Source organism: Amblyraja radiata, unplaced genomic scaffold (genome assembly GCF_010909765.2).
Source record: "Amblyraja radiata isolate CabotCenter1 unplaced genomic scaffold, sAmbRad1.1.pri S62, whole genome shotgun sequence".
NCBI classification, from domain to species: Eukaryota; Metazoa; Chordata; class Chondrichthyes; order Rajiformes; family Rajidae; genus Amblyraja; species Amblyraja radiata.
Window position 1 is genome coordinate 3,861,080 of NW_022630157.1, and position 16,578 is coordinate 3,877,657.

Genomic DNA, 16,578 nt, shown 5'->3' on the forward strand with positions numbered 1-16,578 from the left:
GAGAGAGTATTAGGAATGTCGATGAAAATAACTGCGAGTATGCAACTTACGAGTAAGACCGGGCAGGTCGTGGGATTTTATCTGGAGAAGGGAGGACAAAATGGAGATACAAGGGAAAGAGAGTAAAAGAAAAGAGAAGACACCAGAATTAACGGGGCAGAACGCCCAGGAAGGGATAGGGGAGTAAAGCCAAGTGAAATGGGTATCAATGTGAATGGTGCGGGGAGTAATGGATTAAAAGTTTTATCTATGACAAGGACGCTGCTGACAACCTTCTACCGCTGCACCACAGAGCATATTAACGTATGGCATCTCTGTGTGGTATCTCAGCTGCACGGAGGCGGAGAGGAGCGTCTTCCACAGAGTGCAGATGATTATTGGGATACAGCTACCAGCCTTGGAGGGCATCTACCACACACGGTGCCTCAGGAAGGCCGTCAGCATCCATAAAGACTCCTCACACCGCTGTAACGGACTGTTGGAACTACTTCTCTCCGGCAAACGTTACAAAGCCTTCTACGCCCGAACCTCCAGACTCAGGAACAGCTTCATTCCCAGAGCTATAGCGACTCTGAACCAGCCCTGCTGAGTGCCCCCCATCCCCCCTGGACTGTCTCCCTCGGATGGTCACGTCGCACAGACACATCTGCACTTTAGTCTGTTTGAACTGTTTTGACTATTATCTATTCTTTTACAAACCATGTTCTCGGGATATCTAAATTGTATTAGTTATTCAAGTTATGACATCGGATGGAAGCTGCATACCAAATCTAGTTGTGCTTATGTGCAATGACAATAAAATATATTATTATTATTATTATTATTATTATTATGAATGCACGAAGTATAAGAAATAAAGTGGATGAGCTTGAGGCTCAGTTAGAAATTTGTTGTGGGAATTACAGAGACATGGCTGCAAGAGGACCAGGGCTGGGAATTGAATATTCAAGGGTATACGTCCTTTCGAAAAGACAGACAGGTGGGCAGAGGGGGTGGGGTAGCTCTGTTGGCGAGGAATGAAATTCAGTCCCCAGCACGGAGTGATATAGAATCAGGAGATGTATAGTCAGTATGGATAGAACTGAAGAATTGTAAAGGTAAAAAGACCCTAATGGGACTTATGTACAGTCACCCAAATAGTAGCCTGGATATAGGGTGCAAGATGAATCAAGAGTTAAAATTGGTCGCAAAATATCCCAAAGCTAATGCTACGGTTGTTATGGGAGATTTCAACATAGAAACATAGAAAATAGGTGCAGGAGTAGGCCATTCGGCCCTTCGAGCCTGCACCGCCATTTGATATGATCATGGCTGATCATCCAACTCAGTATTCCATCCCTGCCTTCTCTCCATACCCCCTGATCCCTTTAGCCACAAGGGCCACATCTAACTCCCTCTTAAATATAGCCAATGAACTGGCCTCAACTCCCTTCTGTGGCAGAGAATTCCACAGATTCACCACTCTCTGTGTAAAAAATGATTTCCTCATCTCGGTCCTAAAAGTCTTCCCTCTTATCCTTAGTCTGTGACCCCTAGTTCTGGACTTCACCAACATCGGGAATAATCTTCCTGCATCTAGCCTGTCCAACCCCTTAAGAATTTTGTACGTTTCTATAAGATCCCCCCTCAGTCTTCTGAATTCCAACGTGTACAAGCCGAGTCTATCCAGTCTTTCGTCATATGAAAGTCCTGCCATCCCAGGAATCAGTCTGGTGAACCTTCTCTGTACTCCCTCTATGGCAAGAATAATAATAATAATAATAATAATAATAATAATAATAATAATACATTTTATTTGTATAGCGCTTTTCAAGGACTCAAAGTCGCTTTACATGGTGAGTCAAGAACAAAACAAAATAGAGCAGTAAGACAGAGATGCAAAGGGGAGGGGGACATGGGACTAAGGGTATGCAGAGGTGAAGAGATGGGTCTTGAGGCGGGACTGGAAGAGGGTGAGGGACTCAGAAGTTCGGATCAATTGTGGGAGGGAGTTCCAGAGCCTGGGAGCTGCCCTGGAGAAGGCTCTGTCTCCAAAAGTGCAGAGGTTGGATTTCAGAATGGAGAGGAGACCGGCTGAAATGGATCTGAGGGACCGTGAGGGTTGGTAGGGGGAGAGGAGGTCAGTGAGATAAGGGGGGGGGGGGGGGCAAGTGGTTGAGGGCTTTGTAGGTGAGGACCAGGATTTTGTAGATGATCTGGTGGGAAATGGGAAGCCAGTGAAGTTCTTTGAGGACTGGGGTGATGTGGTGCCAGGATTTGGTGTGGGTAATGAGTCGGGCGGCTGCATTCTGGACCAGTTGGAGTCGGTTGATGTTGCTGGAATTAATGCTAAAGAGAAGAGAGTTACAGTAGTCCAGTCGGGAGGAGATGAAGGCATGGATGAGTCTTTCAGCAGCGGGGGGTGTGAGAGAGGGTCTGATTTTGGCGATGTTGAGGAGGTGAAAGAAGGAGGTTTTGACAACATGGCGGATGTGAGGCTCAAGGGAGAGGGTTGAGTCAAAGATCACACCAAGGTTGCGGGCCTGAGGAGATGGGGAGACAGTGGTGCCGTCAATAGTGAGAATGGGTTTGTTGTTAATTTTGGTAAGTGTTGATTTGGAGCCAGTGAGGAGAAATTCTGTTTTGTTACTGTTTAATTTAAGGAATGTCTTTCCTCAGATTAGGAGACCAAAACTGTACGCAATACTCCAGGTGTGGTCTCACCAAGACCCTGTACAACTGCAGTAGAACCTCCCTGCTCTGATACTCAAATCCTTTTGCTATGAATGCTAACATACCATTTGCTTTCTTCACTGCCTGCTGCACCTGCATTCCTACTTTCAATGACTGGTGTACCATGACACCCAGGTCTCGTTGCATCTCCCCTTTTCCTAATCGGCCACCATTCAGTCTACTTTCCTGTTTTTCCCACCAAAGTGGATAACCTCACATTTATCCACATTATACTGCATCTGCCATGCCTTTGCCCACTCACCCAACCTATCCAAGTCACCTTGCAGCCTCCTAGCATCCTCCTCACACCTAACACTGCCCCCCAGCTTCGTGTCATCCGCAAACTTGGAGATGTTGCATTCAATTCCGTCATCCAGATCATTAATATATATTGTAAATAGCTGGGGTCCCAGCACTGAGCCTTGCGGTACACCACTAGTCACTGCCTGCCATTCTGAAAAGGACCCGTTTACTCCTACTCTTTGCTTCCTGTCTGCCAGCCAGTTCTCTATCCACATCAATATTGAACCCCCAATACCATGTGCTTTAAGTTTGTATACTAATCTCTTATGTGGGACCTTGTCGAAAGCCTTCTGAAAGTCCAGATATAACACATCCACTGGTTCTCCCTTATCCACTCTACTAGTTACATCCTCGAAAAATTCTATAAGATTCGTCAGACATGATTTACCTTTCATAAATCCATGCTGACTTTGTCCAATGAACTCACCACTTTCCAAATGTGCTGCTATCCCATCTTTAATAACTGACTCCAGAATTTTCCCCACCACCGACGTTAGACTAACTGGTCTGCAATTCCACGTTTTCTCTCTCCCTCCCTTTTTAAAAAGTGGGGTTACATTAGCTACCCTCCAATCCTCAGGAACTACTCCAGAATCTAAAGAGTTTTGAAAAATTATCACTAATGCATCCACTATTTCTGCGGCTACTTCCTTATGTACTCTGGGATGCAACTTATCCGGCCCTGGGGTTTTATCGGCCTTTAATCCATTCAATTTACCTAACACCACTTCCCGGCTAACCTGGATTTCACTCAGTTCCTCCATCTCATTTAACCCCCGGTCCCTTGCTATTTCCGGCAGATTATTTATGTCTTCCTTAGTGAAGACAGAACCAAAGTAATTATTCAATTGGTCTGCCATGTCCTTGTTCCCCATGATCAATTTGCCTGTTTCTGACTGCAAGGGACCTACATTTGTTTTAACTAATCTTTTCCTCTTGACATATCTATAAAAACTTTTGCAGTCAGTTTTTATGTTCCCTGCCAGTTTTCTTTCATAATCTATTTTCCCTTTCCTAATTTGTCTTTTGTCCTCCTCTGCTGGACTCTGAATTTCTCCCGGTCCTCTGGTAGGCTGCTTGTTCTGTCTAATTTGTAGGCTTCCGCTTTTGTTTTGATACTATCCCTGTTTCCCTTGTTATCCACAGATGCACTACCTTCCCGGATTTATTCTTTTGCCAAACAGGGATGAACACTTGTTGTAGTTCATCCATGCAGTTTTTAAATGCCTTCCATTGCATATCCACCATCAACCCTTTAAGAATCATTGGCCAGTCTATCTTGGCCAATTCACGTCTCATACCGTCAAAGTCACCTTTCTTTAAGTTCAGGACCCTTGTTTCTGAATTAACAATGTCACTCTCCATCCTAATGAAGAACTCAACCATATTATGGTCACTCTTGCCCAACATGCAGGTAGATTGGGAAAATCAGGTTGGTGCTGGACCCCAAGAAAGGGAGTTTGTGGAGTCCTCCGTCATGGATTCCTAAAGCATCTTGTACTGGAGCCTGCTAGGGAGAAGGAAATTCTGGATTTAGTATTGTGTAATGAACTGGATTTGATAAGGGAACTCGAGGTAAAGGAGCCATTAGGAGATAATGACCATAATATGATAAGTTTTAATCTACAATTTGAGAATGAGAAGGGAATATCGGAAGTGTCAGTATTACAGTTGAACAAAGAGGACCATGGAGCCATGAGGGAGGAGCTGGCCAAAGTTGACTGGCAAGATACCCCAGCAGGGATGACAGTGGAACAACAATGGCAGGTATTTCTGGGAATAATACAGAAGGTGCAGGATCAGTTCATTCCAAAGAGGAAGAAAGATTCCAAGGGGAGTAAGGGGCGACCATGGCTGACAAAGGAAGACCAGGACAGTATAAAAATAAAAGAGAAGTATAACGTAACAAAGATGAGCGGGAAGCCTGAGTGAGGATTGGGAAACTTTTAAAGGGCAACAAAAGATAACTAAAAAGGTAATACAGGGGGGGGGGGGAGGGGGGGGAAGATAAGGTACAAAGGTAAGCTAGCCAAGAACGCAGACTGTAACAGGTGAATTTATTATAGGGAACAAAGAAATGGCAGATGAGTTGAACAGGTACTTTGGATCTGTCTTCAAGTTCAAGTTCAAGTGAGTTTATTGTCATGTGTCCCTAATTCTTGCTTTGCTTAAGCACACAGAACACAGTAGGCATTTACTACAAAACAGATAAGTGTGTCCATACACCATAATGTACATATATACATTAATAATCAGAGTTTTGTCCGAGCCAGGTTTAATAGCCTAATGGCTGTGGGGAAGTAGCTATTCCTGAACCTGGTTGTTGCAGTCTTCAGTCTCCTGTACCTTCTACCTGAAGGAATACACATACAATCTCCCTGATGTACTAGTGGCCAGAGGACCTGGGGTGACAGAGGAACTGAAGGAAATTCACATTGGGCAGGAAATGGTGTTGGGTAGACTGATGGGACTGAAGGCTGATAAATCACCAGGGCCTGATGGTCTGCATCCCAGGGTACTTAAGGAAGTGGCTCTAGAAATCATGGATGCATTGGTAATCATTTCCCAATGTTCTACACATTCAGGATCAAATTCTGTGGATTGGAGGGTCGCGAATGTTACCCCACATTTTAAGAAAGACGGGAGAGAGAAATCAGGGAATTATAGACCAGTTAGCCTGACATCAGTGGTGGGGAAGATGCTGGAGTCAATTATAACAGATGAAATAGCGGCACATTTACCACCGACCGAACTACATAGATACAAATGGGAAATTGAAATAGGTCATCCTATCACGAAAGATATGTGGGACGAAAGTTTACAACAAATACATCAATGTTCATTAAATGCCAGACATATTTTAATACAATTCAAGGTCTTACATAGACTACACTTCTCTAAAATAAAACTAAATAGAATTTTCCCACAAATCTCTCCTATTTGTGATAAATGTCTACATTTAGAGGCTAATTTAACACATACTTTTGCAAACTGTATAAAACTTAAACATTTCTGGACAGATATTTTTGAAATAACTTCAAAAGTTATTAATACAAAATTGGACCCAGACACAAAATTAATAATACTTGGAATATCAGAACAAAGCTTAACACTCACAACAAACCAAAGAAACTTCCTCAATTACAGTATAATAACCGGAAAAAAATTAATATTAAAATTTTGGAAAGGCCCTACAACCCCCACAATCAAAATGTGGATTACGGAAATGTCGGAGACCCTATACTTAGAAAGAATTAGACTTGTCTTAATGGACAAACAAGATCTTTTCCATAAAATTTGGGCTCCATTCATTAACTATCTGAAGGGATAGACTGGCACAGCACGAGGACCCAGCTGAAACTTGAACTCAGGAACAGATGAAAAACTATACTCTATACTTTATAACCTACGAACCTATCTCCATTGATGTATCACAGGTAACCCATTCCACCTTCCTTGTTTTTCTGTTGTGTTTTTTTTTGTTTTTTTTTTGCTTCCTCTTTTATTTGTAACTTTCTACCCTCTCTTTTTCTCGCTTTCTATAAAAAATAAAAATACTAGAAGCAGAAGTAATTGATAATGGAAAATTTTAATAATGTATGACTGATGTATATGAAAAGTTTTTTTTCTACTATAATATGTAATTACATTGTATAATATGTCTACTTCTAATAAATAAAAAAAAAAAAAAAAAAAAAAAAAAAAGAAATAGCGGCACATTTGGATAGCAGTAACAGGATCGGTCTGATTCAGCATGGATTTACCAAGGGGAATTCATTCTTGACTAATCTGGAATTTTATTAGGGTGTAACTAGGAAAATGGACAAGGGAAAGCCAATGGATGTAGTGTACCTGGACTTTCATAAAGCATTTGATAAGATCCCACATAGGAGATTAGTGGGCAAAATTACAGCACATGATATTGGGGGTAGGGTACTGACATGGATAGAAAATTGGTTGGCAGATAGGAAACAAAGAGGAGGGATTAACGGGTCCCTTTCAGAATGGCAGACAGTGACTAGTGGCATACCGCAAAGCTCGGTGCTGGGACTGCATCTATTTACAATATACATTAATGATTAAGATGAAGGGATGCAAAGTAACATGAGCAAATTTGCAGATGACGCAAAGCTGGGTGACAGTGTGAACTGTGAGGAATATGCCATGAGGATGCAGAGGGACTTGGGACAGGTTGGGTGAGTGGGCAGATGCATGGCAGATGCAGTTTAATGTGGATAAATGTGAGGTTATCCACCTTGGTGACAAGAACAGGAAGGCAGATTGTCTGAATGGTGTCATTGGGGAAAGGGGAAGTACAAAGAGATCTGGGGGTCCTTGTTCATCAGTCACTGAAAGTAAGCACACAGGTCCAGCAGGCAGTGAAGTAAGCTAATGGCATGTTGGGCTTCAAAACTAGAGGAATTGAGTACAGGAGCAAAGAGGTCCTTCTGCAGTTGTACTAGACTGAAGTGAGACCAAACCTGGAGTATTGTGTGCAGTTTTGGTCTCCAAATTTGAGGAAGGGCATTCTTGCTATTGAGGGAGTGCAGCTTAGGTTCACAAGGTTAATTCCCGGGATGGCGGGACTGTCATATATTGATAGAATGGAGCAGCTGGGCTTGTATAGTCTGGAATTTAGGATGGAAGGGGATCTTATTGAAAGATATAGGATTATTAAGGAATTTGACACGCTAGAGGCAGGAAACATGTTCCTGATGTTCAGGGAATCCAGAACCAGGGGCCACAGTTCAAGAATAAGGCATAGGCCATTTAGAGATGAGGAAAAACATTTCACCCCGAGTTGTGAATCTGTGGAATGATCTACCTCAGAAGGCAGTGGAGGCCAATTCTCTGGATGCTTTCAAGAGAGAGTTTGATAGAGCTCTTAATGATAGCGGAGTCAGGGGATATGTGGAGAAGACAGGAATGGGGTACTGATTGTGGATGATCAGACATGATCATATTGAATGGCTCGAAGGGCCTACTCCTGCACCATTTGTCTTTTATTGTAACATGTCAGAGATAATGTGATGGAACATTTTAAGATCAGCGGCAGATTTTATTTTGTGGGGGTTGGAAAAATTGTCACTACTTATGGGGAGAAGAAAAATAAAACCTGAAATGTATGATGGCCTTTAATAAATTCTACAAGAATAACAGTAAAAAGAATGTGGAACTCACAGGGTGGCCTGAAGACAATATTGCAGATAAATTTAAGTTGAAGTAGGATAAATACATGAAGTTTCCTGGAATTTGGGGCATTATTGTCGGATGTGGTGAGTAGTTCGACAGATGGAACATTGACCTAGTACTGAAATACTGGTAAATGCAGCATTTATTTCAGAAATTTAACCCACCATTTTGTTACTGTGCACTTTCACTTTGCCAACTGTAGTGTAACCCCTCACCTTCAGAAATATCACACCGTCCTTGTGGTCTATCTGTCCCTGTAATTTTGAGAGTTCCTCCTGAATGGAATTTAAATTCTCTTGAATCTCTTGAAGATTTTTCTCCATTGTTTTTACAATCTTCTCCTCTTCTTCCCGGACATCTCCGAGTAAGCGCTGCTCTTTCTCAGTGAGAATCTGGTGCAGTTCAGCAAACTGGGATGTGATCAGTGACTGAAGGTTGTGTGACTCTTCCTGTCAGATGAAAGATGCAAATCAATATAAACCACGTCAAAGCAAAACTGGCAAAGTCTATAGCAAAATTGGGAAAATCAAGACACATTCTGGACCACAAATTATTACATACTCTGTATAATACACTCATATTGCCATATCTGAGTTACTGTGTGGAGATATGGGTTAACACCTACAAAACCAACCTACAGCCGTTATGCACATTACAAAAAACAGCAATAAGAATTATCAATAACGTTGGATATCTTGAACATACCAATTTATTATTCTTAAAGTCACATACACTGAAGTTCACTGATCTGGTTAAATTTAAGACTGCGCAAATCATGTACAAAGCAAGAAATAATTTACTTCCAAGAAATATACAAAAACTGTTTATGGAAAGACAGGGTGGGTATAATTTGAGAGGGGAACATAATTAAAAAAAACTCTTAAACAGATCAACTCTTAAAAGTATGTGCATAGCAATCAGTTTAAAAAGATGTACAAAAACACTTGTTTAAAGGGGTATTGGAATGAGGATAGGTGAGTGGGATATTTGTTATACTGATTGTATTGGGAAGGGTGATTATAGAGTGATGGGTTGTATATATGACTAAGATACTGTATAGTATATGCGGGTTTTTTATTTTATTTCTCTTTTTTGTATGGCTTTGTAAATATTTGATTAGTGTTCAAATGTAACTAATTTGGTGTACATATAGTGGATGGTGTACATATGGTGTACATATAGCAGCTAAATTTGTATAAGATAATTACAAGCAGTTGAATAAGGGGTGGGAATTAATAAGCTTTGGCTTCTTCCTGCTGCTTTTCGGTCACATATGATTTCATTTATTTATAGATATTGTTTATGACACTTTATAAATATTCTTGTTTTGTTTTTTGTATGCTGTTTCACATTTGCTTTTTATTCTTTTATTCTGTTCGAAATAAATAATTAAATTAAATTAAAAATATATATAATGTGTCACTCTGCCGTGTTTCCTCATGACATGGAATGTGACAATCAGCTAATCAATGTCGAGTTCTGGAGTGCAGAAATATGCCATTCGGCCCAACATGTACATGCTGGGCTCTGTACGTATCTACACTAATCCCATTTACATGTATTTATATAACCATATAATAACCATATAACAATTACAGCACGGAAACAGGCCATCTCGACCCTTCTAGTCCGTGCCGAACACATAATCTCCCCTAGTCCCATATACCTGCGCTCAGACCATAACCCTCCATTCCTTTCCCATCCATATAACTATCCAATTTATTTTTAAATGATAAAAACGAACCTGCCTCCACCACCTTCACTGGAAGCTCATTCCACACAGCTACCACTCTCTGAGTAAAGAAGTTCCCCCTCATGTTACCCCTAAACTTCAGTCCCTTAATTCTCAAGTCATGTCCCCTTGTTTGAATCTTCCCTACTCTCAGTGGGAAAAGCTTTTCCACGTCAACTCTGTCTATCCCTCTCATCATTTTAAAAACCTCTATCAAGTCCCCCCTTAACCTTCTGCGCTCCAAAGAATAAAGCCCTAACTTGTTCAACCTTTCTCTGTAACGTAGTTGCTGAAACCCAGGCAACATTTAATCCATAGCTTTCATTACCTTAGCAATTTAAGTACTCGTCTTGATAATTATGAAATATTATGTGAAAGTAATGCACAATCAAATAATTCCCATTTCCCCAGTATAATTCCCTGCAGCCTATTCCATTTCATGTGTCCGTTAACCCTCAGTGGACAGAACCAGGTCATCAGAAGTAGCAGACACCAGCACCACTTAGAATGACAGACTTCATAGAGTCACACAGCAAGATTGATTAGTAGGACTGGGTGTTACAATCCCTAAGATTTTCACTACAATTGACATTCATGGGTATGACCACCAAGTGAATTTGGTAACAATCAGACACATCTTCAGTTGTGTACCTCAACGTCATTGGGTGTTTCGGCCTTTTATCACAAGACATCCTCAGTCGAGGCAGGCCCACCGCAGGGTGATCAGACCTGGGTGTGTGTCTTATTGCTGGTCTCTAGATGGTCACGTGGCAGCCCAGACAGCATCTATCCTCTTCAGCCACAGCCGGTGACTGCTCCGTTCGGCAGCATTGGCAAGTTCTTTTCTTGCCCTCCTTTGTGCCTGCCCTCTGACTCCTACTTCCCTCAGGAGCCTTGCGGTGGAACTGGCTACAAAGCCCCTGCACCCCACCGCCACTGGACACACCCTTACACTCCAACCTCTCTCCTCTGCTGCAAGGTTTGAATATCAAAGCTTTTTCCTTTCATAAGCCTCATCCACAGCCTCCTCCCATGGGACCGTCAGCTCAATGATGAAAAAGTGTTAGATACCGACCAACACGCCCCATCTGCACTAGTTTCACTTGTCCGTATTTGGCCAAGACAGTTCTAAAACGGTGCTCTCCACAAATTTGTTTGAATATCTTTTAAATGTTGTTACGGTACGCTATGCTACCTCATCTGGCAGCTCGTTCCATGTACCCTAGTACTTCCACAGTTGTCATTCACATTCATTTTAAATATTTTCCCTCTCAGCTAAAACCAAAATGCTTCACATTCTCGATCCCCATACTAAGGGTACGCGATTGACCATCCAACATATCATTTCATTTCATGATATTATACACCTGCCACAGACTGCTGTGGTCCAGGGAGTAATGTCCTTGGCTGCTCAACCTCTACCAAGAGTTCTGGCTCTCAACTACTGAGTTCTATAAAGGTTCTTGATTCTTGGTTTCTTGGTCCTCCAAAATATTCCAAATGGAATTTAAACTGGAGATGATACCTCATGGTGGTACCCCATCTCCCCCCTTCCCCACACCTCTCTCCCTCTCCCCTCTCTCCTCTCTCCCCCACCACTCTCTCCTCCCCCTCTCCATCTCCCTCTCCTCACCCCTCTCCCATCCCTCTCTCAAAAAATTATTGCACACATCACTGCATCAAATCCACACAAGAACATTAAATCGATAGCACAAAGCCTCACCTGAACTCCAGAAATGCTCTTTTTCTGTTCCTCCTCCATTTTCTGGATCTCTGATTCCATTTCTGTGAGAGATTCGAAAGAAGATTTCAACTGTTCCTGGGGTTGGGTTTCAGATCAGAGAATAAAAATGTCAGACAAGGAAGAAAAGATTAGACAATGATGTGATCAAAAGTGATTTGGTTTTACCTTGTAGAATTCAATTGCTTCTTCTATCAGCGTTAAGCTGTGAGACTTGTGTTCCCGCGCAGTTGCACAAATCAAACAGATCAGTTTCTTGTCAGTTTCACAAAACAGCTTCAGTTCTTCCTGATGTTTCTCGCACTGAAGTTTGCTTTTCTTCGCTTTGAGATTCAGGCTCAGTGTTCGAGCTTTCTCAGACAGTCTAACCAAGGCCCGATTCACCCTGAGGATGCGGTTTGCAGAATCCTCTCTGCATTCCGGGCAGGAGTTTCTCCCCTCCCTGTCCCAACTCTGTGTGATACAGGAGCGGCAGAAGTTGTGCCCGTAGTCCAGCGCCACCGGATCGGTGAAGAAATCCAGGCAGATGGGACAAACTACCTCCTCGGTCCAACTCCCGGCCGGGCGTTTCGCAGCCATTTTATAATCACCCTGGTTCAATATGTTTTCACTGACGTGTAGTTGCTGAATCCCTGCATTACAGCGAGTTGCCACCGCATTACCGCGTGTGTCCACTGCGCTCGCTGCCGTCCCGGGCAATGCATGTTATTCGGCTGCAAGTGTTCAGTGTGAAGGTGTCCTGGCCACTTCCAACCAAAGATTCTCTAGGACAGTGATTCCCAACCTGGGGCCATACCATGGCAAATTTCAGGGGGGCACAGAAAAAAATTGGGATTTAGGGGGCTACAGGTTCAATCAAGTCAAGTCAAGTCACATTTATTTATATAGGGAGGTTTCACGGCAGTCGGGTCACGACCCATGACCCGTACTGTTGCTACGCTACTCCAACTGGAGTACACGCGATGAACTGCAGGTAGGCACTTACCATTGTTTCCAGCGTTGCGGGCCCGTTAAAACCCCACCGCTGAAATTGTCAATTTTTGCCTGTAAATAATTATGGAAATCGGGATACGCGTGAGAGACATTTAGCCAACTTCACAATTCCAAAAGTGAGGAGAAATGACGGCAGATAGAAGCGAGAGCTGAAGGGACAACAACAGCCAGAGTGCTTGGCGAACATTGGCCGTTTGCTCATTGCATTTCATCAACTAAGGTGTTTTTTCTTGATTCCTTTGGCATCTAAAAAGTTTCAGAAGTGATAAATCTGGCTGTAATTTTTTTTAATCGTCCATGGTTCTCAAGTGGGTTTTTACATACAAAATGAAAACGCACCTGAAGAAAAATTTACAGCCAGATTGATCACTTCTGAGATTTTTTAGATACCAAAGGAATCAAGAAAAAACACAAATAATGCCTTACTTGATGAAATGCAGTGAGCAAACGCGATAATTCACAATATTTTCAATTCCGATATCTGCACGGCCAATGTTTACCAAGCACTTTAGCTGCTGTTGTCCCTTCAGTTCTCGCTTCTCTTTACCTTCATTTCGCCTCGCATTTGGAATTCTAAAGTTGGGTACATGTCTCTCACACTTACCCCGACTCCCACAATTGTTTTCAGCGCAACAATTCAACATTTTGGCGGTTTTTAACAGGTAGGAACGTACGGGTTTTTAGCATTAACAACATATACCTGAAGTGACGAATGTCCTCCAGATGGATTTAGCGGCTCCGTGCGTCGAGCCCTCTGACCCAGTGACCTTTCGTGCAAGCTCCATATAGCACATTTAAAAAACTCTCGTTGGCCAAAGTGCTTTACATTTGTTATAAGAATAGCACAACAAAACAGACTACATACATATATACATGTAGCCCTCACTCAGAGGACGTCAGGAAAGGCTTGGGAGTATAGATAAGTCTTTAGTCTTGACTTAAAAGAGTCGATGGAGGGGGCAGTTCTGATGGGAAAGAGGATGCTGTTCCACAGTCTAGGTGCTGCAACCGCAAAGGCGCGGTCACCCCTGAGCTTATGCCTAGACTGCGGGATATTCAGCAGCCCCATGTCGGCCGATCTGAGGGGCCTGGAGGTGGAGTGGTGGGTGAGAAGACTTTTAATGTAGGTGGGGGCAAGCCCATTGAGGGCTTTGTAGACATGGAGGAGTATCTTGAACAAGAACGCAGCCGCCCGACTCATCACCCACACCAAATCCTGGCATCACATCACTCCAGTCCTCAAACAACTTCACTGGCTTCCCATCTCCCACCGGATCACCTACAAAATCCTGATCCTCACCTACAAAGCCCTCCACCATCTGCCCCCCCCCCCCCCCCCCCATATCTCACTGACCTCCTCTCCCCCTACCAACCCTCACGGTCCCTCAGATCCACATCAGCCGGTTTCCTCTCCATCCACAAGCCATCCTCCGCAGTTTTGGGGACAGAGCCTTCTCCAGGGCAGTTCCCAGGCTCTGGAACTCCCTCCCCCAACTGATCCGCAATTCCGTGTCCCTCACAATCTTCCAGTCCCGCCTCAAGACCCATCTCTTCACCTCTGCCTATCCTTAGCCCCACGTCCCCCTCCCTTTTCATCTGTGCTTGAATTGCCTCATATTGTGTTTTGAATTGAATTCTGTCTGTACTAGTCATGTCTCTACTATTTATTTCATTCCCCTTACATGTTTTTCCTCTACCTGCTAAATTTTTGTAAGGTGTCCTTGAGACTCTTGAAAGGCGCCCATAAATAAAATGTATTATTATTATTGAAGTTTATACGGAACCGCACAGGGAGCCAGTGGAGACAGGCCAGGATCGGGGTGATGTGGTCCCTTTTTCGGGTGCCCGTCAGGAGTCTCGCTGCGGCGTTTTGGACCAGTTGCAGGCGGGACAGGGAAGGTTGGCTGATGCCAGTGAAGGGGGCCACAGAGCTACCACCCTGTTGCCTCCTAAATTTCAGTTCTAATACATTCAAAATGTAGTTGAAATATTTTTGATGTTTGTGGAATAGAATAAAAGAGAATATATGTGCAATTAATAGACACTTATGGAAGGTATTATAATATTGAAATACTTTTTTCCGCTAATAATGTCAGGGCGGGGGGGGGGGGGGGGCCCAGAAAAATTAAAAGATCCCAAGGGGACCATGAGCTAAAAAAAGGGTGGGAACCACTGCGCTAGGATATTTGCTTCCAACTAATCTCACACGAGGGAGGGGATAGTTAGACATTAAACTGGCCTGAAAAAAGACAAAGCTGAGCAAGGGGCTTGTGAAAGACTAAGGCAGGACAGAAAGGAACGGAGCCTCGGGTGTAACCTGAGGAGATGTTACACCGGTGGGGCAGTGGGACCCGCCACCCGCATCTCCGTTCACAGCAACCCCCCCCCCCCCCCCCCCGGAGACCTCCCTCCGCCCTCATTTTAATCCACAACAGTGCACCTGTCTCTCATGCAGCAGCCTTCGGGGCAATCTATGTTTGCGTGTATGGTTACTTTAAAGGATATTATATGACCCTTTAACATTTATTGCAGTTTGCAAAGGTTGACTTTGTCTGATGATCAGTTCTACTTCGTTATGTTTAGTTTTGGGAAACAGGCCATTCGGCCCACCGAGTCCGCACCGACCGACCATCCCCGCACATTAACACTTTCCTGCATGCGCCGGCTGGGGGAAGTTAAAAGGAGATGTGCGGGGCACAGGGGGGTGTGGGTGCCTGGAACGCGCTGCCAGGGGTGGTGGTGGTGGAGGCAGATGCGATAGTGGCGTTTAAGAGGCAATTGGCTGCCCCATCTATGCAAGTACCAATGCTCTGACCTTTGGGTTTGGTTTGATTTCTAGCTACATTTGCGAAAACATGACCTTCGGCTCACCGAGTCCGCACGGACAAGCGACCCCCATATGAACACTATCCTGCACACAATAGCGACAATGTTACACATACGCCAAGCCAATTAACCGATAGGGGGTTGCACGAAAGGTCACTGGGTCATAGGGCTCGACGCACGGAGCCGCTAAATCCAACTGGAAGACATCCGGCACTTCCCGTACATGTTATTAATGCTAGAAACGCGTACTTTACTACCTGTTAAAACCCGCCAAAATGTTGAATTTTTGCGCTGAAAACATTTGTGGGTCGGGGTAAGTGTGAGAGACATGTACCCAACTTTAGAATTCCAAATGTGAAGCGAACTGAAGGTATAGAGAAGCGAGAACTGAAGGGACTACAGCAGCTAAAGTGCTTGGTAAACATTTAAAATATTGTGAATTATCGCGTTTGCTCACTGCATTTCATCAACAGTAAGGCATTATTTGTGTTTTTTCTTGATTCCTTTGGTATCTAAAAATTCTCAGAAGTGATAAATCTGGCTGTAAATTTTTCTTCAGATGCGTTTTCATTTTCTATGTAAAAACCCACTTGAGAACCATGGACGATTTAAAAAATTTACAGCCAGATTTATCACTTCTGAAACTTTTTAGATGCCAACGGAATCAAGAAAAGTAATTTCTGTTCCGTTGCCGGACGCGGTTAACGCGTTAAAATGAACGGATCGACAGACAGACAGACAGCTCTGATTTCAGTTGCGGTTTATTTCAACTCCCACATTTACATTTTATTTACACACCCGGAGCAGAACCGGAGCAGATTCTCAGCCACTTGTTTCCACCCCAAGTCCTGAAGAAAGGATAAAGTTTCTCCGTGAATTTATTCCCAGTGAAGGTGTGGAGATGGGACTTGGTGTCCGCGTCGTGAAATGAAACTGTCCCGGACTCGTAACTGAGATAAACTCCCACTCTCTCGGGGATGGGACGGGCGGGGAGAGGGGATAGAGGGGAGGTGAGTGCAACAAACCCGCCACCCCACCACCCGATGCTCCAGACTCCAGTCTCCGGGGTCAATGTGAC